General features: G+C 36.6%; 11 non-coding genes across 11 annotated transcripts; all 11 read right to left on the minus strand.

Annotated features, from left to right (window-relative positions):
* Positions 1-198: 198 nt before the first annotated feature.
* Positions 199-281, minus strand: TRNAL-UAA (transfer RNA leucine (anticodon UAA)). Its single transcript has one exon. It is a non-coding gene; the product is annotated as a tRNA-Leu (tRNA).
* A 3,358-nt stretch (positions 282-3,639) lies between these two features.
* Positions 3,640-3,721, minus strand: TRNAS-CGA (transfer RNA serine (anticodon CGA)). The gene has a single exon. It is a non-coding gene; the product is annotated as a tRNA-Ser (tRNA).
* Positions 3,722-4,234: 513 nt separating this feature from the next.
* TRNAL-UAA (transfer RNA leucine (anticodon UAA)) lies at positions 4,235-4,317 on the minus strand. Its single transcript has one exon. It is a non-coding gene; the product is annotated as a tRNA-Leu (tRNA).
* A 3,320-nt stretch (positions 4,318-7,637) lies between these two features.
* On the minus strand, positions 7,638-7,719 carry TRNAS-CGA (transfer RNA serine (anticodon CGA)). The gene has a single exon. It is a non-coding gene; the product is annotated as a tRNA-Ser (tRNA).
* A 514-nt stretch (positions 7,720-8,233) lies between these two features.
* On the minus strand, positions 8,234-8,316 carry TRNAL-UAA (transfer RNA leucine (anticodon UAA)). The gene has a single exon. It is a non-coding gene; the product is annotated as a tRNA-Leu (tRNA).
* A 3,750-nt stretch (positions 8,317-12,066) lies between these two features.
* TRNAS-CGA (transfer RNA serine (anticodon CGA)) lies at positions 12,067-12,148 on the minus strand. Its single transcript has one exon. It is a non-coding gene; the product is annotated as a tRNA-Ser (tRNA).
* A 513-nt stretch (positions 12,149-12,661) lies between these two features.
* TRNAL-UAA (transfer RNA leucine (anticodon UAA)) lies at positions 12,662-12,744 on the minus strand. The gene has a single exon. It is a non-coding gene; the product is annotated as a tRNA-Leu (tRNA).
* A 3,320-nt stretch (positions 12,745-16,064) lies between these two features.
* TRNAS-CGA (transfer RNA serine (anticodon CGA)) lies at positions 16,065-16,146 on the minus strand. The gene has a single exon. It is a non-coding gene; the product is annotated as a tRNA-Ser (tRNA).
* A 514-nt stretch (positions 16,147-16,660) lies between these two features.
* On the minus strand, positions 16,661-16,743 carry TRNAL-UAA (transfer RNA leucine (anticodon UAA)). The gene has a single exon. It is a non-coding gene; the product is annotated as a tRNA-Leu (tRNA).
* A 3,751-nt stretch (positions 16,744-20,494) lies between these two features.
* TRNAS-CGA (transfer RNA serine (anticodon CGA)) lies at positions 20,495-20,576 on the minus strand. The gene has a single exon. It is a non-coding gene; the product is annotated as a tRNA-Ser (tRNA).
* A 514-nt stretch (positions 20,577-21,090) lies between these two features.
* TRNAL-UAA (transfer RNA leucine (anticodon UAA)) lies at positions 21,091-21,173 on the minus strand. Its single transcript has one exon. It is a non-coding gene; the product is annotated as a tRNA-Leu (tRNA).
* Positions 21,174-23,361: the final 2,188 nt, after the last annotated feature.

Here is a 23,361-nt window from a genome sequence, read left to right on the forward strand (position 1 = left end):
AAATCTATCACCTTAACCACTCGGCCATGACTACCAAATTCTGTCAAACAGATGGCTCTTGAGCGGATATGGGTAACACTCACTTTTGAATGATGACAAATATGAACTATCAATATGTGGATTGTGGCAAAAGTATCAACAAAATAAACATGTCAAGGAAAGAGATATTCAATATTGTTAATTGACAAAACAAAGCAATACCAGGAGTGGGGTTTGAACCCACGCAGACATATGTCCATTGGATCTTAAGTCCAACACCTTAACCACTCGGCCATCCTGGTGGTGACATATAGATTGTGTCATCTGGATAAAATAAACTTCAGCAATGTCAGAGATTAGAAGAGCAGAGTCATAGTGCAATTAGGGCAAGAAGAACAAGGGCAAAGCTCTTGAGCGGATATGGGTAACACTCACAGATGAATGATGACAAATATGAACTATCAATATGTGGACTATGGCAAAAGTATCAACAATATAAACATGTGCATGAATTAGGAATTCAATATTGTTAATCCCACGCAGACATATGTCCATTGGATCTTAAGTCCAATACCTTAGCCACTCGGCCATCCTGGTGGTGACATAAAGATTTTGTCACCTGGATAAAATGGACTTCAGCAATGTACAGTATGCCCTTAAAAGTCATATATGAAGAATGAGAACAACATAGCTAAGTGACTGTGCTTTCTGCAGCATTTTCACCTGTTCCTGGAAATGCTAGAGTTTTTTTGCAGCAAGATAATGCTGAACAGGGTTACATATTTACTTTCTGTAAAAGAGTGATCCCATATCATAAATGGAGTCAAAATGTCTAGCTTTCTTCTACTCAGTCAGGGGAAGTGCATTATACATTTATTACAATTTGCGCCTCGTAACCCATCTTTTAATCTTCTTGATTATTATAGATAGTTTTCCTTCATGGAGCATTTCATGGTGAGTTATCTTATAAAGTTGGGATATTTTTCAAAGCCATGGTTGACTTCCAATGAATAATGTATGACATTGAATGTGAAAGTCTAGGCAATAATATACATATTGTTAGTCTTTTTAGAAAGATTGACTATTATAACACTGCACTAGAATTATGATTTCCCTAAGCACTGATTAGTTCCACTTTCCAAGCCTACTCTTCCTTACCATATATATATATATCAAACATACAGGATGTATTTTCCTGTTTGAGATGGGCGGGGATAGCTGCATACAGTATTTTGTCCACAACCACTAAGAGAGCCACCAAAGGTCAGTACATAGCAGTAACTGAAGAAGTAGTTACATATAGATAGAAAGATGACATTTTCCTTTGACATAATATTGCTGCCTGTATAAATATAAGTTATGCAAATATACAATGTATTCCAGTACTGATATCTTATTGTCTAGCCAAATGTCACGGGAGCCCAGCACTTTTAACAATTTTTATACCATTCAGGGATCATTCAATAGGCAAAACAAGATAGTGGAATAAAATGGGGTTTATTTGAGTGAAACTCACGGACAACAATGAATATAAAATATACAGAAGTATTACACACTTACTAGGGGTCTGGGGTCGAAAACTAGCCTCAAATAAGTGCAGGGCACCTTCTTTGAAAGGCTTACCCTGACAGGGAAATCCTCCCTGGCTTCTTGGTACTCTTTTCAGGTAGAATACCCAACCATGACTGCCGCCTTCTATTTTCATAACTTCGTCCCAGCGTCTGACTTAGGGGCCTATGCAGAGAGCTCCGATAAATCAGTTCTTGCCAGGTTTCCGCCAAAAGTGCCTCTAGATATTCAGGAAGCTGCGGTAACCTGGCGAAAATAATCAAATTCGCCTTTTTTTTTGGCGTACAAAAAAATCCGCCAACCGTTTGGCGAGAAGCCTTTTTTTGCAGCACATCGCCAGTATCTCAAACTCGTGCAATTCTAGGAGCCCCGATCAGCTTCTTGCTGCTGTTCGGGGCTCTAGAATGGCAAATTTACCTCCAAATTGCCCAATCGCAAAAAGTTGGAAATAAACTGGGGATGAGCGGATCCGCCAATACTGCACTTAGTAAAAATGTGGCATTCATTACCCATGGAGACTGTGATGGCAGATACAATTGATTTGTTCAAAAACAGGTTGACATCTTTTTAGATAGGAAAGGTATATATACCAAATAAGTATACTTGGGAAGGATGTTGATCCAAGGATTCATCCGATTGCCAATTCTTGGAGTCAGGAAGGAATTTATTTTTTCCCTTATGAGATATCATTGGATTATATGACTCTGGGTTTTCTTTGTTGCCTTCCTCTGGGACAATAAGTAAGTATAGATATAGGATAACGTATCTGTTGTCTAAATTTAGCATAGGTTAAACTTGATGGACGTACGTCTTTTTTCAACCTCATCTACTATGTAACTATGAAAAAGGAGTAAAGGGAAAATGATCTAACTTGGATGTCAGAGATTAGAAGAGCAGAGTCGGAGGGCAATTGGGGCAAGAAGAACAAGGACAAAGCAGTTTCCACCAAAAAGTCATCGTTTTTATTATTTTGTTTTGTCAAAATCATTTATTAAAATATTGAAGAAAGAGAAGGAGCAGAAGAAAAGTTCCACTGGTAACATGTAGTGCATGGTGTTAATTCTATTTACATGGAAAAAAAATAGAAAGCTTTTTCCTGATTTTTTCAAAATCTCCTAAACCAATAGAAAATGACACTATCTTTAGTTTAAAGAATTAACAAGTGTCTGGTCTTTTACACAAACCCCTCTTAATTATAGTGTAGGGACAAAGGAACATGTAGTTTTTGTACTTCTTGCTAAACTGTGATTAAAAGCAATTAAGTGATAAAATACAAGTTATAAAAAAAAAAAGCAATGAAGTGATTGTTATCATAATCATTACATTCATTCAGGTGAAGATTTGAATGATTACCAATAATAATTTATATGGCAGATATACTAGCAGAAAGTACATTTGTTCTTAATTAGAATCATTCTGTTTCACAAAAGATTCCATAAAGTTTACATTTAATTAATTTGTTAATTTTCTGTAAACTTCAGGGAGTTTCAAATTATTACAGTACATTAATGACAATTTTTCAGTCAAATTCAAGCTAAGTTGTTTATTCCTTCAACAGGTTTAGAAAGCCCTGCTTAGCTTTTGTGAATGATAACAATAAAACATTACAAATGCTTTTTCATAACAAAAAGCTATTTGTGCTGAAGTGTGATACATGCAGTACTTAGCACAGTCATTAAGAAGAAGTCAAATATTATCTGTAATTATAAAGTGGAAGAAATCCCTCACTCTCACACTTAAGTGCTCACAATCCTTTGTCACATTAAGTTATTTCTGTAGGGTTAAACCATTTCTCCTCTATTATATGTTGTGCAAAGTATTGCACACACATGACCTCTTAGCAATATCTTGCAGAATAGAGATACTTATCTATAGAAAACAAAGCATGGATTGAAATGGAGTCCTTTATTAAATGTTTTACAGTCAGCAGCAACCTAAAATGTATAACTTGGGAAATGTTTGAAGAATTCACAGTGTTTTCTTTTGTGTGCCACATATTCCAGTAAGTAAAGATTGCTTTGACAAGCAGATAAAAACAAAATGAAAAGTGCAGTGAAGTTTTAAAAACACTTCACAGCTGAAAAATGTAAACGTAGTCAGCAGGATTTGAACCTGCGCGAGGAAACCCCAATGGAATTCGAATCCATCGCCTTAACCACTCGGCCATGACTACATAGCTGAAAACTGTGATTTCTGACACACAGTTGGCTCTTGAACGGATTTGGGTAACACTCACTAATGAATGAAGACCAATATGAACCAACTGACCTTGAGAACATTTTCATAAAGAGAAATACATGATTTGTTTGTACACATTGTTTAAACAACATTATCTTTGTAAAATGAAGCTGCTATTCGGTTCTTGAACAATGACGAGAAATACTTTTTGTTAACCACATTCAATGTCCAGTATGAAACAGATCTGAGGCATTCAAAAAAAGATTAGGGGTTAAAAGGAGTAAAGGGAAAATGATCTAACTTGGATGTCAGAGATTAGAAGAGCAGAGTCTTAGTGCAATTAGGGCAAAAAGAACAAGGGCAAATCTCTTGAGCGGATATGGGTAACACTCACTTTTGAATGATGACAAATATGAACTATCAATATGTGGACTGTGGCAAAAGTATCAAAAAATAAACATGTCAAGGAAAGAGGTATTCAATATTGTTAATTGACAAAACAAAGCAATACCAGGAGTGGGGTTTGAACCCACTCAGACATATGTCCATTGGATCTTAAGTCCAACGCCTTACTCACTCGGCCATCCTGGTGGTGACATATAGATTTTGTCATCTGGATAAAATGGACTTCAGCAATGTCAGAGATTAGAAGAGCAGAGTCATAGTGCAATTAGGGCAAGAAGAACAAGGGCAAAGCTCTTGAGCGGATATGGGTAACACTCACAGATGAATGACGACAATAATGAACTATCAATATGTGGACTATGGCAAAAGTATCAACAATATAAACATGTCCAGGAATTAGGAATTCAATATTGTTAATCCCACGCAGACATATGTCCATTGGATCTTAAGTCCAATACCTTAGCCACTCGGCCATCCTGGTGGTGACATGAAGATTTTGTCATCTGGATAAAATGGACTTCAGCAATGTACAGTATGCCCTTAAAAGTCATATATGAAGAATGAGAACAACATAGCTAAGTGACTGTGCTTTCTGCAGCATTTTCACCTTTTCCTGGAAATGCTAGAGGTTTTTTGCAGCAAGATTATGCTGAACAGGGTTACATATTTACTTTTTGTAAAAGAGTGATCCCATTTCATAAATGGAGTCAAAATGTCTAGCTTTCTTCTACTCAGTCAGGGGAAGTGCATTATACATTTATTACAATTTGCGCCTCGTAACCCATCTTTTAATCTTCTTGATTATTATAGATAGTTTTCCTTCATGGAGCATTTCACGGTGAGTTATCTTATAAAGTTGGGATATTTTTCAAGGCCATGGTTGACTTCCAATGAATAATGTATGACATTGAATGTGAAAGTCTAGGCAATAATATATATATTGTTAGTCTTTTTAGATAGATTGAATGTTATAGCACTGCACTAGAATTATGATTTCCCTAAGCACTGATTAGTTCCACATTCCAAGCCTACTCTTCCTTACCATATATATATATATCAAACATGCAGGATGTATTTTCCTGTTTGAGATGGGCAGGGATAGCTGCATACAGTATTTTGTCCACAACCACTAAGAGAGCCACCAAAGGTCAGTACATAGCAGTAACTGAAGAAGTAGTTACATATAGATAGAAAGATGAAATTTTCCTTTGACATAATATTGCTGCCTGTATAAATATAAGTTATGCAAATATACAATGTATTCCAGTACTGATATCTTATTGTCTAGCCAAATGTCACAGGAGCCCAGCACTTTTAACACTTTTTATACCATTCAAGGATCATTCAATAGGCAAAACAAGATAGTGGTATAAAATGGGGTTTATTTGAGTGAAACTCACGGACAACAATGAATATAAAATATACAGAAGTATTACACACTTACTAGGGGTCTGGGGTCGAAAACTAGCCTCAAATAAGTGCAGGGCACCTTCTTTGAAAGGCTTACCCTGACTGGGAAATCCTCCCTGGCTTCTTGGTACTCTTTTCAGGTAGAATACCCAACCGTGACTGCCACCTTCTATTTTCATAACTTCGTCCCAGCTTCTGACTTAGGGGCCTATGCAGAGAGCTCCGATAAATCAGTTCTTGCCAGGTTTCCGCCAAAAGTGCCTCTAGATATTCAGGAAGCTGCGGTAACCTGGCGAAAATAATCAAATTCGCCTTTTTTTTTTTGGCGTACAAAAAAATCCGCCAAACGTTTGGCGAGAAGCCTTTTTTCGCAGCACATCGCCAGATTCTCAAACTCGTGCAATTCTAGGATCCCCGATCAGCTTCTTGCTGCTGTTCGGGGCTCTAGAATGGCAAATTTACCTCCAAATTGCCCAATCACAAAAAGTTGGAAATAAACTGGGGATGAGCGGATCCGCCAATACTGCACTTAGTAAAAATGTGGCATTCATTACCCATGGAGACTGTGATGGCAGATACAATTGATTTGTTCAAAAACAGGTTGACATCTTTTTAGATAGGAAAGGTATATATACCAAATAAGTATACTTGGGAAGGATGTTGATCCAAGGATTCATCCGATTGCCAATTCTTGAAGTCAGGAAGGAATTTAATTTTTCCCTTATAAGATATCATTGGATTATATGACTCTGGGTTTTCTTTGTTGCCTTCCTCTGGAACAATAAGTAAGTATAGATATAGGATAACGTATCTGTTGTCTAAATTTAGCATAGGTTAAACTTGATGGACGTACGTCTTTTTTCAACCTCATCTACTATGTAACTATGAAAAAGGAGTAAAGGGAAAATGATCTAACTTGGATGTCAGAGATTAGAAGAGCAGAGTCGGAGGGCAATTGGGGCAAGAAGAACAAGGACAAAGCAGTTTCCACCAAAAAGTCATCGTTTTTATTATTTTGTTTTGTCAAAATCATTTATTAAAATATTGAAGAAAGAGAAGGAGCAGAAGAAAAGTTCCACTGGTAACATGTAGTGCATGGTGTTAATTCTATTTACATGGAAAAAAATAGAAAGCTTTTTCCTGATTTTTTCAAAATCTCCTAAACCAATAGAAAATGACACTATCTTTAGTTTAAAGAATTAACAAGTGTCTGTTTTTTTACACAAACCCCTCTTAATTATAGTGTAGGGACAAAGGAACATGTAGTTTTTGTACTTCTTGCTAAACTGTGATTAAAAGCAATGAAGTGATTGTTATCATAATCATTTCATTCATTCAGGTGAAGATTTGAATGATTACCAATAATAATTTATATGGCAGATATACTAGCAGAAAGTACATTTGTTCTTAATTAGAATCATTCTGTTTCACAAAAGATTCCATAAAATTTACATTTAATTAATTTGTTAATTTTCTGTAAACTGCAGGGAGTTACAATTATTACAGTACATTAATGACCATTTTTCAGTCAAATTCAAGCTAAGTTGTTTATTCCTTCAACAGGTTTAGAAAGCCCTGCTTAGCTTTTGTGAATGATAACAATAAAACATTACAAATGCTTTTTCATAACAAAAAGCTATTTGTGCTGAAGTGTGATACATGCAGTACTTAGCACAGTCATTAAGAAGAAGTCAAATATTATCTGTAATTATAAAGTGGAAGAAATCCCTCACTCTCACACTTAAGTGCTCACAATCCTTTGTCACATTAAGTTATTTCTGTAGGGTTAAACCATTTCTCCTCCATTATATGTTGTGCAAAGTATTGCACACACATGACCTCTTAGCAATATCTTGCAGAATAGAGATACTTATCTATAGAAAACAAAGCATGGATTGAAATGGAGTCCTTTATTAAATGTTTTACAGTCAGCAGCAACCTAAAATGTATAACTTGGGAAATGTTTGAAGAATTCACAGTGTTTTCTTTTGTGTGCCACATATTCCAGTAAGTAAAGATTGCTTTGACAAGCAGATAAAAACAAAATGAAAAGTGCAGTGAAGTTTTAAAAACACTTCACAGCTGAAAAATGTAAACGTAGTCAGCAGGATTTGAACCTGCGCGAGGAAACCCCAATGGAATTCGAATCCATCGCCTTAACCACTCGGCCATGACAACATAGCTGAAAACTGTGATTTCTGTCACACAGTTGGCTCTTGAACGGATTTGGGTAACACTCACTAATGAATGAAGACCAATATGAACCAACTGACCTTGAGAACATTTTCATAAAGAGAAATACATGATTTGTTTGTACACATTGTTTAAACAACATTATCTTTGTAAAATGAAGCTGCTATTCGGTTCTTGAACAATGACGAGAAATACTTTTTGTTAACCACATTCAATGTTCAGTAGGAAACAGATCTGAGGCATTAAAAAAAAGATTAGGGGTTAAAAGGAGTAAAGGGAAAATGATCTAACTTGAATGTCAGAGATTAGAAGAGCAGAGTCGTATTGCAATTAGGGCAATAAGAACAAGGGCAAATCTCTTGAGCGGATATGGGTAACACTCACTTTTTAATGATGACAAATATGAACTATCAATATGTGGACTGTGGCAAAAGTATCAACAAAATAAACATGTCAAGGAAAGAGGTATTCAATATTGTTAATTGACAAAACATAGCAATACCAGGAGTGGGGTTCGAACCCACTCAGACATATGTCCATTGGATCTTAAGTCCAACGCCTTAACCACTCGGCCATCCTGGTGGTGACATATAGATTTTGTCATCTGGATAAAATGGACTTCAGCAATGTCAGAGATTAGAAGAGCAGAGTCATAGTGCAATTAGGGCAAGAAGAACAAGGGCAAAGCTCTTGAGCGGATATGGGTAACACTCACAGATGAATGATGACAAATATGAACTATCAATATGTGGACTATGGCAAAAGTATCAACAATATAAACATGTCCAGGAATTAGGAATTCAATATTGTTAATCCCACGCAGACATATGTCCATTGGATCTTAAGTCCAATACCTTAGCCACTCGGCCATCCTGGTGGTGACATGAAGATTTTGTCATCTGGATAAAATGGACTTCAGCAATGTACAGTATGCCCTTAAAAGTCATATATGAAGAATGAGAACAACATAGCTAAGTGACTGTGCTTTCTGCAGCATTTTCACCTTTTCCTGGAAATGCTAGAGTTTTTTTGCAGCAAGATTATGCTGAACAGGGTTACATATTTACTTTTTGTAAAAGAGTGATCCCATATCATAAATGGAGTCAAAATGTCTAGCTTTCTTCTACTCAGTCAGGGGAAGTGCATTATACATTTATTACAATTTGCGCCTCGTAACCCATCTTTTAATCTTCTTGATTATTATAGATAGTTTTCCTTCATGGAGCATTTCACGGTGAGTTATCTTACTGCACCGGCACACTTTATTCGAGCAAATACCCAGTATGTACCTGGCAGATACCTGGAATGCGCCGCTCCTCACCTCTGACAAGCCCCGTTACGTTTGCCTTCCCAGCCTGGGTTCATGCCTGGCTGACGGGCGGCTGATCTGTTAAATGATAATGATTAGGATTTAATAGGCTGCAATGCTTCGCGTGTCTACCAGATGGCATAAATTCATGAATTGTAATGCAGTATATATAAATATATACTGTGCAGTATTGCAGCCAGCGGGAATAAAATGCTTCAATCCCTGCCTGGAAAATACCTCAATGCACTCGGGCAGAAAACAGTCACAAACCTCAATACACCCGGGTATACCCGAATTCGGGGGACTAGCCGAGCTCGAATAAAGTGTGTCGCCAGTGTATAAAGTTGGGATATTTTTCAAGGCCATGGTTGACTTCCAATGAATAATGTATGACATTGAATGTGAAAGTCTAGGCAATAATATACATATTGTTAGTCTTTTTAGATAGATTGAATGTTATAACACTGCACTAGAATTATGATTTCCCTAAGCACTGATTAGTTCCACTTTCCAAGCCTACTCTTCCTTACCATATATATATATATCAAACATACAGGATGTATATTCCTGTTTGAGATGGGCGGGGATAGCTGCATACAGTATTTTGTCCACAACCACTAAGAGAGCCACCAAAGGTCAGTACATAGCAGTAACTGAAGAAGTAGTTACATATAGATAGAAAGATGACATTTTCCTTTGACATAATATTGCTGCCTGTATAAATATAAGTTATGCAAATATACAATGTATTCCAGTACTGATATCTTATTGTCTAGCCAAATGTCATGGGAGCCCAGCACTTTTAACACTTTTTATACCATTCAGGGATCATTCAATAGGCAAAACAAGATAATGGAATAAAATGGGGTTTATTTGAGTGAAACTCACGGACAACAATGAATATAAAATATACAGAAGTATTACACACTTACTAGGGGTCTGGGGTCGAAAACTAGCCTCAAATAAGTGCAGGGCACCTTCTTTGAAAGGCTTACCCTGACAGGGAAATCCTCCCTGGCTTCTTGGTACTCTTTTCAGGTAGAATACCCAACCGTGACTGCCACCTTCTATTTTCATAACTTCGTCCCAGCGTCTGACTTAGGGGCCTATGCAGAGAGCTCCGATAAATCAGTTCTTGCCAGGTTTCCGCCAAAAGTGCCTCTAGATATGCAGGAAGCTGCGGTAACCTGGCAAAAATAATCAAATTCGCCTTTTTTTTTGGCGAGAAGACAAAAGTTTGTCGAGAAGCCTTTTTTCGCAGCACATCCCCAGTTTCTCAAACTCGTGCAATTCTAGGAGCCCCGATAAGCTTCTTGCTGCTGTTCGGGGCTCTAGAATGGCAAATTTACCTCCAAATTGCCCAATCACAAAAGGTTGGAAATAAACTGCGGATGAGCGGATCCGCCAATACTGCACTTAGTAAAAATGTGGCATTCATTACCCATGGAGACTGTGATGGCAGATACAATTGATTTGTTCAAAAACAGGCTGACATCTTTTTAGATAGGAAAGGTATATATACCAAATAAGTATACTTGGGAAGGATGTTGATCCAAGGATTCATCCGATTGCCAATTCTTGGAGTCAGGAAGGAATTTATTTTTTCCCTTATGAGATATCATTGGATTATATGACTCTGGGTTTTCTTTGTTGCCTTCCTCTGGGACAATAAGTAAGTATAGATATAGGATAACGTATCTGTTGTCTAAATTTAGCATAGGTTAAACTTGATGGACGTACGTCTTTTTTCAACCTCATCTACTATGTAACTATGAAAAAGGAGTAAAGGGAAAATGATCTAACTTGGATGTCAGAGATTAGAAGAGCAGAGTCGGAGGGCAATTGGGGCAAGAAGAACAAGGACAAAGCAGTTTCCACCAAAAAGTCATCGTTTTTATTATTTTGTTTTGTCAAAATCATTTATTAAAATATTGAAGAAAGAGAAGGAGCAGAAGAAAAGTTCCACTGGTAACATGTAGTGCATGGTGTTAATTCTATTTACATGGAAAAAAAATAGAAAGCTTTTTCCTGATTTTTTCAAAATCTCCTAAACCAATAGAAAATGACACTATCTTTAGTTTAAAGAATTAACAAGTGTCTGTTTTTTTACACAAACCCCTCTTAATTATAGTGTAGGGACAAAGGAACATGTAGTTTTTGTACTTCTTGCTAAACTGTGATTAAAAGCAATTAAGTGATAAAATACAAGTTATAAAAAAAAAAAGCAATGAAGTGATTGTTATCATAATCATTACATTCATTCAGGTGAAGATTTGAATGATTACCAATAATAATTTATATGGCAGATATACTAGCAGAAAGTACATTTGTTCTTAATTAGAATCATTCTGTTTCACAAAAGATTCCATAAAGTTTACATTTAATTAATTTGTTAATTTTCTGTAAACTTCAGGGAGTTTCAAATTATTACAGTACATTAATGACAATTTTTCAGTCAAATTCAAGCTAAGTTGTTTATTCCTTCAACAGGTTTAGAAAGCCCTGCTTAGCTTTTGTGAATGATAACAATAAAACATTACAAATGCTTTTTCATAACAAAAAGCTATTTGTGCTGAAGTGTGATACATGCAGTACTTAGCACAGTCATTAAGAAGAAGTCAAATATTATCTGTAATTATAAAGTGGAAGAAATCCCTCACTCTCACACTTAAGTGCTCACAATCCTTTGTCACATTAAGTTATTTCTGTAGGGTTAAACCATTTCTCCTCTATTATATGTTGTGCAAAGTATTGCACACACATGACCTCTTAGCAATATCTTGCAGAATAGAGATACTTATCTATAGAAAACAAAGCATGGATTGAAATGGAGTCCTTTATTAAATGTTTTACAGTCAGCAGCAACCTAAAATGTATAACTTGGGAAATGTTTGAAGAATTCACAGTGTTTTCTTTTGTGTGCCACATATTCCAGTAAGTAAAGATTGCTTTGACAAGCAGATAAAAACAAAATGAAAAGTGCAGTGAAGTTTTAAAAACACTTCACAGCTGAAAAATGTAAACGTAGTCAGCAGGATTTGAACCTGCGCGAGGAAACCCCAATGGAATTCGAATCCATCGCCTTAACCACTCGGCCATGACTACATAGCTGAAAACTGTGATTTCTGACACACAGTTGGCTCTTGAACGGATTTGGGTAACACTCACTAATGAATGAAGACCAATATGAACCAACTGACCTTGAGAACATTTTCATAAAGAGAAATACATGATTTGTTTGTACACATTGTTTAAACAACATTATCTTTGTAAAATGAAGCTGCTATTCGGTTCTTGAACAATGACGAGAAATACTTTTTGTTAACCACATTCAATGTCCAGTATGAAACAGATCTGAGGCATTCAAAAAAAGATTAGGGGTTAAAAGGAGTAAAGGGAAAATGATCTAACTTGGATGTCAGAGATTAGAAGAGCAGAGTCTTAGTGCAATTAGGGCAAAAAGAACAAGGGCAAATCTCTTGAGCGGATATGGGTAACACTCACTTTTGAATGATGACAAATATGAACTATCAATATGTGGACTGTGGCAAAAGTATCAAAAAATAAACATGTCAAGGAAAGAGGTATTCAATATTGTTAATTGACAAAACAAAGCAATACCAGGAGTGGGGTTTGAACCCACTCAGACATATGTCCATTGGATCTTAAGTCCAACGCCTTACTCACTCGGCCATCCTGGTGGTGACATATAGATTTTGTCATCTGGATAAAATGGACTTCAGCAATGTCAGAGATTAGAAGAGCAGAGTCATAGTGCAATTAGGGCAAGAAGAACAAGGGCAAAGCTCTTGAGCGGATATGGGTAACACTCACAGATGAATGACGACAATAATGAACTATCAATATGTGGACTATGGCAAAAGTATCAACAATATAAACATGTCCAGGAATTAGGAATTCAATATTGTTAATCCCACGCAGACATATGTCCATTGGATCTTAAGTCCAATACCTTAGCCACTCGGCCATCCTGGTGGTGACATGAAGATTTTGTCATCTGGATAAAATGGACTTCAGCAATGTACAGTATGCCCTTAAAAGTCATATATGAAGAATGAGAACAACATAGCTAAGTGACTGTGCTTTCTGCAGCATTTTCACCTTTTCCTGGAAATGCTAGAGGTTTTTTGCAGCAAGATTATGCTGAACAGGGTTACATATTTACTTTTTGTAAAAGAGTGATCCCATTTCATAAATGGAGTCAAAATGTCTAGCTTTCTTCTACTCAGTCAGGGGAAGTGCATTATACATTTATTACAATTTGCGCCTCGTAACCCATCTTTTAATCTTCTTGATTATTATAGATAGTTTTCCTTCATGGAGCATTTCACGGTGAGTTATCTTATAAAGTTGGGATATTTTTCAAGGCCATGGTTGACTTCCAATGAATAATGTATGACATTGAATGTGAAAGTCTAGGCAATAATATATATATTGTTAGTCTTTTTAGATAGATTGAATGTTATAGCACTGCACTAGAATTATGATTTCCCTAAGCACTGATTAGTTCCACATTCCAAGCCTACTCTTCCTTACCATATATATATATATCAAACATGCAGGATGTATTTTCCTGTTTGAGATGGGCAGGGATAGCTGCATACAGTATTTTGTCCACAACCACTAAGAGAGCCACCAAAGGTCAGTACATAGCAGTAACTGAAGAAGTAGTTACATATAGATAGAAAGATGAAATTTTCCTTTGACATAATATTGCTGCCTGTATAAATATAAGTTATGCAAATATACAATGTATTCCAGTACTGATATCTTATTGTCTAGCCAAATGTCATAGGAGCCCAGCACTTTTAACACTTTTTATACCATTCAAGGATCATTCAATAGGCAAAACAAGATAGTGGTATAAAATGGGGTTTATTTGAGTGAAACTCACGGACAACAATGAATATAAAATATACAGAAGTATTACACACTTACTAGGGGTCTGGGGTCGAAAACTAGCCTCAAATAAGTGCAGGGCACCTTCTTTGAAAGGCTTACCCTGACTGGGAAATCCTCCCTGGCTTCTTGGTACTCTTTTCAGGTAGAATACCCAACCGTGACTGCCACCTTCTATTTTCATAACTTCGTCCCAGCTTCTGACTTAGGGGCCTATGCAGAGAGCTCCGATAAATCAGTTCTTGCCAGGTTTCCGCCAAAAGTGCCTCTAGATATTCAGGAAGCTGCGGTAACCTGGCGAAAATAATCAAATTCGCCTTTTTTTTTTTGGCGTACAAAAAAATCCGCCAAACGTTTGGCGAGAAGCCTTTTTTCGCAGCACATCGCCAGATTCTCAAACTCGTGCAATTCTAGGATCCCCGATCAGCTTCTTGCTGCTGTTCGGGGCTCTAGAATGGCAAATTTACCTCCAAATTGCCCAATCACAAAAAGTTGGAAATAAACTGGGGATGAGCGGATCCGCCAATACTGCACTTAGTAAAAATGTGGCATTCATTACCCATGGAGACTGTGATGGCAGATACAATTGATTTGTTCAAAAACAGGTTGACATCTTTTTAGATAGGAAAGGTATATATACCAAATAAGTATACTTGGGAAGGATGTTGATCCAAGGATTCATCCGATTGCCAATTCTTGAAGTCAGGAAGGAATTTAATTTTTCCCTTATAAGATATCATTGGATTATATGACTCTGGGTTTTCTTTGTTGCCTTCCTCTGGAACAATAAGTAAGTATAGATATAGGATAACGTATCTGTTGTCTAAATTTAGCATAGGTTAAACTTGATGGACGTACGTCTTTTTTCAACCTCATCTACTATGTAACTATGAAAAAGGAGTAAAGGGAAAATGATCTAACTTGGATGTCAGAGATTAGAAGAGCAGAGTCGGAGGGCAATTGGGGCAAGAAGAACAAGGACAAAGCAGTTTCCACCAAAAAGTCATCGTTTTTATTATTTTGTTTTGTCAAAATCATTTATTAAAATATTGAAGAAAGAGAAGGAGCAGAAGAAAAGTTCCACTGGTAACATGTAGTGCATGGTGTTAATTCTATTTACATGGAAAAAAATAGAAAGCTTTTTCCTGATTTTTTCAAAATCTCCTAAACCAATAGAAAATGACACTATCTTTAGTTTAAAGAATTAACAAGTGTCTGTTTTTTTACACAAACCCCTCTTAATTATAGTGTAGGGACAAAGGAACATGTAGTTTTTGTACTTCTTGCTAAACTGTGATTAAAAGCAATGAAGTGATTGTTATCATAATCATTTCATTCATTCAGGTGAAGATTTGAATGATTACCAATAATAATTTATATGGCAGATATACTAGCAGAAAGTACATTTGTTCTTAATTAGAATCATTCTGTTTCACAAAAGATTCCATAAAATTTACATTTAATTAATTTGTTAATTTTCTGTAAACTGCAGGGAGTTACAATTATTACAGTACATTAATGACCATTTTTCAGTCAAATTCAAGCTAAGTTGTTTATTCCTTCAACAGGTTTAGAAAGCCCTGCTTAGCTTTTGTGAATGATAACAATAAAACATTACAAATGCTTTTTCATAACAAAAAGCTATTTGTGCTGAAGTGTGATACATGCAGTACTTAGCACAGTCATTAAGAAGAAGTCAAATATTATCTGTAATTATAAAGTGGAAGAAATCCCTCACTCTCACACTTAAGTGCTCACAATCCTTTGTCACATTAAGTTATTTCTGTAGGGTTAAACCATTTCTCCTCCATTATATGTTGTGCAAAGTATTGCACACACATGACCTCTTAGCAATATCTTGCAGAATAGAGATACTTATCTATAGAAAACAAAGCATGGATTGAAATGGAGTCCTTTATTAAATGTTTTACAGTCAGCAGCAACCTAAAATGTATAACTTGGGAAATGTTTGAAGAATTCACAGTGTTTTCTTTTGTGTGCCACATATTCCAGTAAGTAAAGATTGCTTTGACAAGCAGATAAAAACAAAATGAAAAGTGCAGTGAAGTTTTAAAAACACTTCACAGCTGAAAAATGTAAACGTAGTCAGCAGGATTTGAACCTGCGCGAGGAAACCCCAATGGAATTCGAATCCATCGCCTTAACCACTCGGCCATGACTACATAGCTGAAAACTGTGATTTCTGTCACACAGTTGGCTCTTGAACGGATTTGGGTAACACTCACTAATGAATGAAGACCAATATGAACCAACTGACCTTGAGAACATTTTCATAAAGAGAAATACATGATTTGTTTGTACACATTGTTTAAACAACATTATCTTTGTAAAATGAAGCTGCTATTCGGTTCTTGAACAATGACGAGAAATACTTTTTGTTAACCACATTCAATGTTCAGTAGGAAACAGATCTGAGGCATTAAAAAAAAGATTAGGGGTTAAAAGGAGTAAAGGGAAAATGATCTAACTTGAATGTCAGAGATTAGAAGAGCAGAGTCGTATTGCAATTAGGGCAATAAGAACAAGGGCAAATCTCTTGAGCGGATATGGGTAACACTCACTTTTTAATGATGACAAATATGAACTATCAATATGTGGACTGTGGCAAAAGTATCAACAAAATAAACATGTCAAGGAAAGAGGTATTCAATATTGTTAATTGACAAAACATAGCAATACCAGGAGTGGGGTTCGAACCCACTCAGACATATGTCCATTGGATCTTAAGTCCAACGCCTTAACCACTCGGCCATCCTGGTGGCGACATATAGATTTTGTCATCTGGATAAAATGGACTTCAGCAATGTCAGAGATTAGAAGAGCAGAGTCATAGTGCAATTAGGGCAAGAAGAACAAGGGCAAAGCTCTTGAGCGGATATGGGTAACACTCACAGATGAATGATGACAAATATGAACTATCAATATGTGGACTATGGCAAAAGTATCAACAATATAAACATGTCCAGGAATTAGGAATTCAATATTGTTAATCCCACGCAGACATATGTCCATTGGATCTTAAGTCCAATACCTTAGCCACTCGGCCATCCTGGTGGTGACATGAAGATTTTGTCATCTGGATAAAATGGACTTCAGCAATGTACAGTATGCCCTTAAAAGTCATATATGAAGAATGAGAACAACATAGCTAAGTGACTGTGCTTTCTGCAGCATTTTCACCTTTTCCTGGAAATGCTAGAGTTTTTTTGCAGCAAGATTATGCTGAACAGGGTTACATATTTACTTTTTGTAAAAGAGTGATCCCATATCATAAATGGAGTCAAAATGTCTAGCTTTCTTCTACTCAGTCAGGGGAAGTGCATTATACATTTATTACAATTTGCGCCTCGTAACCCATCTTTTAATCTTCTTGATTATTATAGATAGTTTTCCTTCATGGAGCATTTCACGGTGAGTTATCTTACTGCACCGGCACACTTTATTCGAGCAAATACCCAGTATGTACCTGGCAGATACCTGGAATGCGCCGCTCCTCACCTCTGACAAGCCCCGTTACGTTTGCCTTCCCAGCCTGGGTTCATGCCTGGCTGACGGGCGGCTGATCTGTTAAATGATAATGATTAGGATTTAATAGGCTGCAATGCTTCGCGTGTCTACCAGATGGCATAAATTCATGAATTGTAATGCAGTATATATAAATATATACTGTGCAGTATTGCAGCCAGCGGGAATAAAATGCTTCAATCCCTGCCTGGAAAATACCTCAATGCACTCGGGCAGAAAACAGTCACAAACCTCAATACACCCGGGTATACCCGAATTCGGGGGACTAGCCGAGCTCGAATAAAGTGTGTCGCCAGTGTATAAAGTTGGGATATTTTTCAAGGCCATGGTTGACTTCCAATGAATAATGTATGACATTGAATGTGAAAGTCTAGGCAATAATATACATATTGTTAGTCTTTTTAGATAGATTGAATGTTATAACACTGCACTAGAATTATGATTTCCCTAAGCACTGATTAGTTCCACTTTCCAAGCCTACTCTTCCTTACCATATATATATATATCAAACATACAGGATGTATATTCCTGTTTGAGATGGGCGGGGATAGCTGCATACAGTATTTTGTCCACAACCACTAAGAGAGCCACCAAAGGTCAGTACATAGCAGTAACTGAAGAAGTAGTTACATATAGATAGAAAGATGACATTTTCCTTTGACATAATATTGCTGCCTGTATAAATATAAGTTATGCAAATATACAATGTATTCCAGTACTGATATCTTATTGTCTAGCCAAATGTCATGGGAGCCCAGCACTTTTAACACTTTTTATACCATTCAGGGATCATTCAATAGGCAAAACAAGATAATGGAATAAAATGGGGTTTATTTGAGTGAAACTCACGGACAACAATGAATATAAAATATACAGAAGTATTACACACTTACTAGGGGTCTGGGGTCGAAAACTAGCCTCAAATAAGTGCAGGGCACCTTCTTTGAAAGGCTTACCCTGACAGGGAAATCCTCCCTGGCTTCTTGGTACTCTTTTCAGGTAGAATACCCAACCGTGACTGCCACCTTCTATTTTCATAACTTCGTCCCAGCGTCTGACTTAGGGGCCTATGCAGAGAGCTCCGATAAATCAGTTCTTGCCAGGTTTCCGCCAAAAGTGCCTCTAGATATGCAGGAAGCTGCGGTAACCTGGCAAAAATAATCAAATTCGCCTTTTTTTTTGGCGAGAAGACAAAAGTTTGTCGAGAAGCCTTTTTTCGCAGCACATCCCCAGTTTCTCAAACTCGTGCAATTCTAGGAGCCCCGATAAGCTTCTTGCTGCTGTTCGGGGCTCTAGAATGGCAAATTTACCTCCAAATTGCCCAATCACAAAAGGTTGGAAATAAACTGCGGATGAGCGGATCCGCCAATACTGCACTTAGTAAAAATGTGGCATTCATTACCCATGGAGACTGTGATGGCAGATACAATTGATTTGTTCAAAAACAGGCTGACATCTTTTTAGATAGGAAAGGTATATATACCAAATAAGTATACTTGGGAAGGATGTTGATCCAAGGATTCATCCGATTGCCAATTCTTGGAGTCAGGAAGGAATTTATTTTTTCCCTTATGAGATATCATTGGATTATATGACTCTGGGTTTTCTTTGTTGCCTTCCTCTGGGACAATAAGTAAGTATAGATATAGGATAACGTATCTGTTGTCTAAATTTAGCATAGGTTAAACTTGATGGACGTACGTCTTTTTTCAACCTCATCTACTATGTAACTATGAAAAAGGAGTAAAGGGAAAATGATCTAACTTGGATGTCAGAGATTAGAAGAGCAGAGTCGGAGGGCAATTGGGGCAAGAAGAACAAGGACAAAGCAGTTTCCACCAAAAAGTCATCGTTTTTATTATTTTGTTTTGTCAAAATCATTTATTAAAATATTGAAGAAAGAGAAGGAGCAGAAGAAAAGTTCCACTGGTAACATGTAGTGCATGGTGTTAATTCTATTTACATGGAAAAAAAATAGAAAGCTTTTTCCTGATTTTTTCAAAATCTCCTAAACCAATAGAAAATGACACTATCTTTAGTTTAAAGAATTAACAAGTGTCTGGTCTTTTACACAAACCCCTCTTAATTATAGTGTAGGGACAAAGGAACATGTAGTTTTTGTACTTCTTGCTAAACTGTGATTAAAAGCAATTAAGTGATAAAATACAAGTTATAAAAAAAAAAAAGCAATGAAGTGATTGTTATCATAATCATTACATTCATTCAGGTGAAGATTTGAATGATTACCAATAATAATTTATATGGCAGATATACTAGCAGAAAGTACATTTGTTCTTAATTAGAATCATTCTGTTTCACAAAAGATTCCATAAAGTTTACATTTAATTAATTTGTTAATTTTCTGTAAACTTCAGGGAGTTTCAAATTATTACAGTACATTAATGACAATTTTTCAGTCAAATTCAAGCTAAGTTGTTTATTCCTTCAACAGGTTTAGAAAGCCCTGCTTAGCTTTTGTGAATGATAACAATAAAACATTACAAATGCTTTTTCATAACAAAAAGCTATTTGTGCTGAAGTGTGATACATGCAGTACTTAGCACAGTCATTAAGAAGAAGTCAAATATTATCTGTAATTATAAAGTGGAACAAATCCCTCACTCTCACACTTAAGTGCTCACAATCCTTTGTCACATTAAGTTATTTCTGTAGGGTTAAACCATTTCTCCTCTATTATATGTTGTGCAAAGTATTGCGCACACATGACCTCTTAGCAATATCTTGCAGAATAGAGATACTTATCTATAGAAAACAAAGCATGGATTGAAATGGAGTCCTTTATTAAATGTTTTACAGTCAGCAGCAACCTAAAATGTATAACTTGGGAAATGTTTGAAGAATTCACAGTGTTTTCTTTTGTGTGCCACATATTCCAGTAAGTAAAGATTGCTTTGACAAGCAGATAAAAACAAAATGAAAAGTGCAGTGAAGTTTTAAAAACACTTCACAGCTGAAAAATGTAAACGTAGTCAGCAGGATTTGAACCTGCGCGAGGAAACCCCAATGGAATTCGAATCCATCGCCTTAACCACTCGGCCATGACTACATAGCTGAAAACTGTGATTTCTGTCACACAGTTGGCTCTTGAACGGATTTGGGTAACACTCACTAATGAATGAAGACCAATATGAACCAACTGACCTTGAGAACATTTTCATAAAGAGAAATACATGATTTGTTTGTACACATTGTTTAAACAACATTATCTTTGTAAAATGAAGCTGCTATTCGGTTCTTGAACAATGACGAGAAATACTTTTTGTTAACCACATTCAATGTCCAGTATGAAACAGATCTGAGGCATTCAAAAAAAGATTAGGGGTTAAAAGGAGTAAAGGGAAAATGATCTAACTTGGATGTCAGAGATTAGAAGAGCAGAGTCTTAGTGCAATTAGGGCAAAAAGAACAAGGGCAAATCTCTTGAGCGGATATGGGTAACACTCACTTTTGAATGATGACAAATATGAACTATCAATATGTGGACTGTGGCAAAAGTATCAACAAAATAAACATGTCAAGGAAAGAGGTATTCAATATTGTTAATTGACAAAACAAAGCAATACCAGGAGTGGGGTTTGAACCCACTCAGACATATGTCCATTGGATCTTAAGTCCAACGCCTTAATCACTCGGCCATCCTGGTGGTGACATATATATTTTGTCATCTGGATAAAATGGACTTCAGCAATGTCAGAGATTCGAAGAGCAGAGTCAGTGCAATTAGGGCAAGAAGAACAAGGGCAAAGCTCTTGAGCGGATATGGGTAACACTCACAGATGAATGACGACAATAATGAACTATCAATATGTGGACTATGGCAAAAGTATCAACAATATAAACATGTCCAGGAATTAGGAATTCAATATTGTTAATCCCACGCAGACATATGTCCATTGGATCTTAAGTCCAATACCTTAGCCACTCGGCCATCCTGGTGGTGACATGAAGATTTTGTCATCTGGATAAAATGGACTTCAGCAATGTACAGTATGCCCTTAAAAGTCATATATGAAGAATGAGAACAACATAGCTAAGTGACTGTGCTTTCTGCAGCATTTTCACCTTTTCCTGGAAATGCTAGAGGTTTTTTGCAGCAAGATTATGCTGAACAGGGTTACATATTTACTTTTGTAAAAGAGTGATCCCATTTCAAAAATGGAGTCAAAATGTCTAGCTTTCTTCTACTCTGTCAGGGGAAGTGCATTATACATTGATTACAATTTGCGCCTCGTAACCCATCTTTTAATCTTCTTGATTATTATAGATAGTTTTCCTTCATGGAGCATTTCACGGTGAGTTATCTTATAAAGTTGGGATATTTTTCAAGGCCATGGTTGACTTCCAATGAATAATGTATGACATTGAATGTGAAAGTCTAGGCAATAATATATATATTGTTAGTCTTTTTAGATAGATTGAATGTTATAGCACTGCACTAGAATTATGATTTCCCTAAGCACTGATTAGTTCCACATTCCAAGCCTACTCTTCCTTACCATATATATATATATCAAACATGCAGGATGTATTTTCCTGTTTGAGATGGGCAGGGATAGCTGCATACAGTATTTTGTCCACAACCACTAAGAGAGCCACCAAAGGTCAGTACATAGCAGTAACTGAAGAAGTAGTTACATATAGATAGAAAGATGACATTTTCCTTTGACATAATATTGCTGCCTGTATAAATATAAGTTATGCAAATATACAATGTATTCCAGTACTGATATCTTATTGTCTAGCCAAATGTCACAGGAGCCCAGCACTTTTAACACTTTTTATACCATTCAAGGATCATTCAATAGGCAAAACAAGATAGTGGTATAAAATGGGGTTTATTTGAGTGAAACTCACGGACAACAATGAATATAAAATATACAGAAGTATTACACACTTACTAGGGGTCTGGGGTCGAAAACTAGCCTCAAATAAGTGCAGGGCACCTTCTTTGAAAGGCTTACCCTGACTGGGAAATCCTCCCTGGCTTCTTGGTACTCTTTTCAGGTAGAATACCCAACCGTGACTGCCACCTTCTATTTTCATAACTTCGTCCCAGCTTCTGACTTGGGGCCTATGCAGAGAGCTCCGATAAATCAGTTCTTGCCAGGTTTCCGCCAAAAGTGCCTCTAGATATTCAGGAAGCTGCGGTAACCTGGCGAAAATAATCAAATTCGCCTTTTTTTTTTGGCGTACAAAAAAATCCGCCAAACGTTTGGCGAGAAGCCTTTTTTCGCAGCACATCGCCAGATTCTCAAACTCGTGCAATTCTAGGATCCCCGATCAGCTTCTTGCTGCTGTTCGGGGCTCTAGAATGGCAAATTTACCTCCAAATTGCCCAATCACAAAAAGTTGGAAATAAACTGGGGATGAGCGGATCCGCCAATACTGCACTTAGTAAAAATGTGGCATTCATTACCCATGGAGACTGTGATGGCAGATACAATTGATTTGTTCAAAAACAGGTTGACATCTTTTTAGATAGGAAAGGTATATATACCAAATAAGTATACTTGGGAAGGATGTTGATCCAAGGATTCATCCGATTGCCAATTCTTGAAGTCAGGAAGGAATTAAATTTTTCCCTTATAAGATATCATTGGATTATATGACTCTGGGTTTTCTTTGTTGCCTTCCTCTGGAACAATAAGTAAGTATAGATATAGGATAACGTATCTGTTGTCTAAATTTAGCATAGGTTAAACTTGATGGACGTACGTCTTTTTTCAACCTCATCTACTATGTAACTATGAAAAAGGAGTAAAGGGAAAATGATCTAACTTGGATGTCAGAGATTAGAAGAGCAGAGTCGGAGGGCAATTGGGGCAAGAAGA

Source organism: Ascaphus truei, chromosome 15 (genome assembly GCF_040206685.1).
Source record: "Ascaphus truei isolate aAscTru1 chromosome 15, aAscTru1.hap1, whole genome shotgun sequence".
In the NCBI taxonomy this organism is placed as follows: Eukaryota; Metazoa; Chordata; class Amphibia; order Anura; family Ascaphidae; genus Ascaphus; species Ascaphus truei.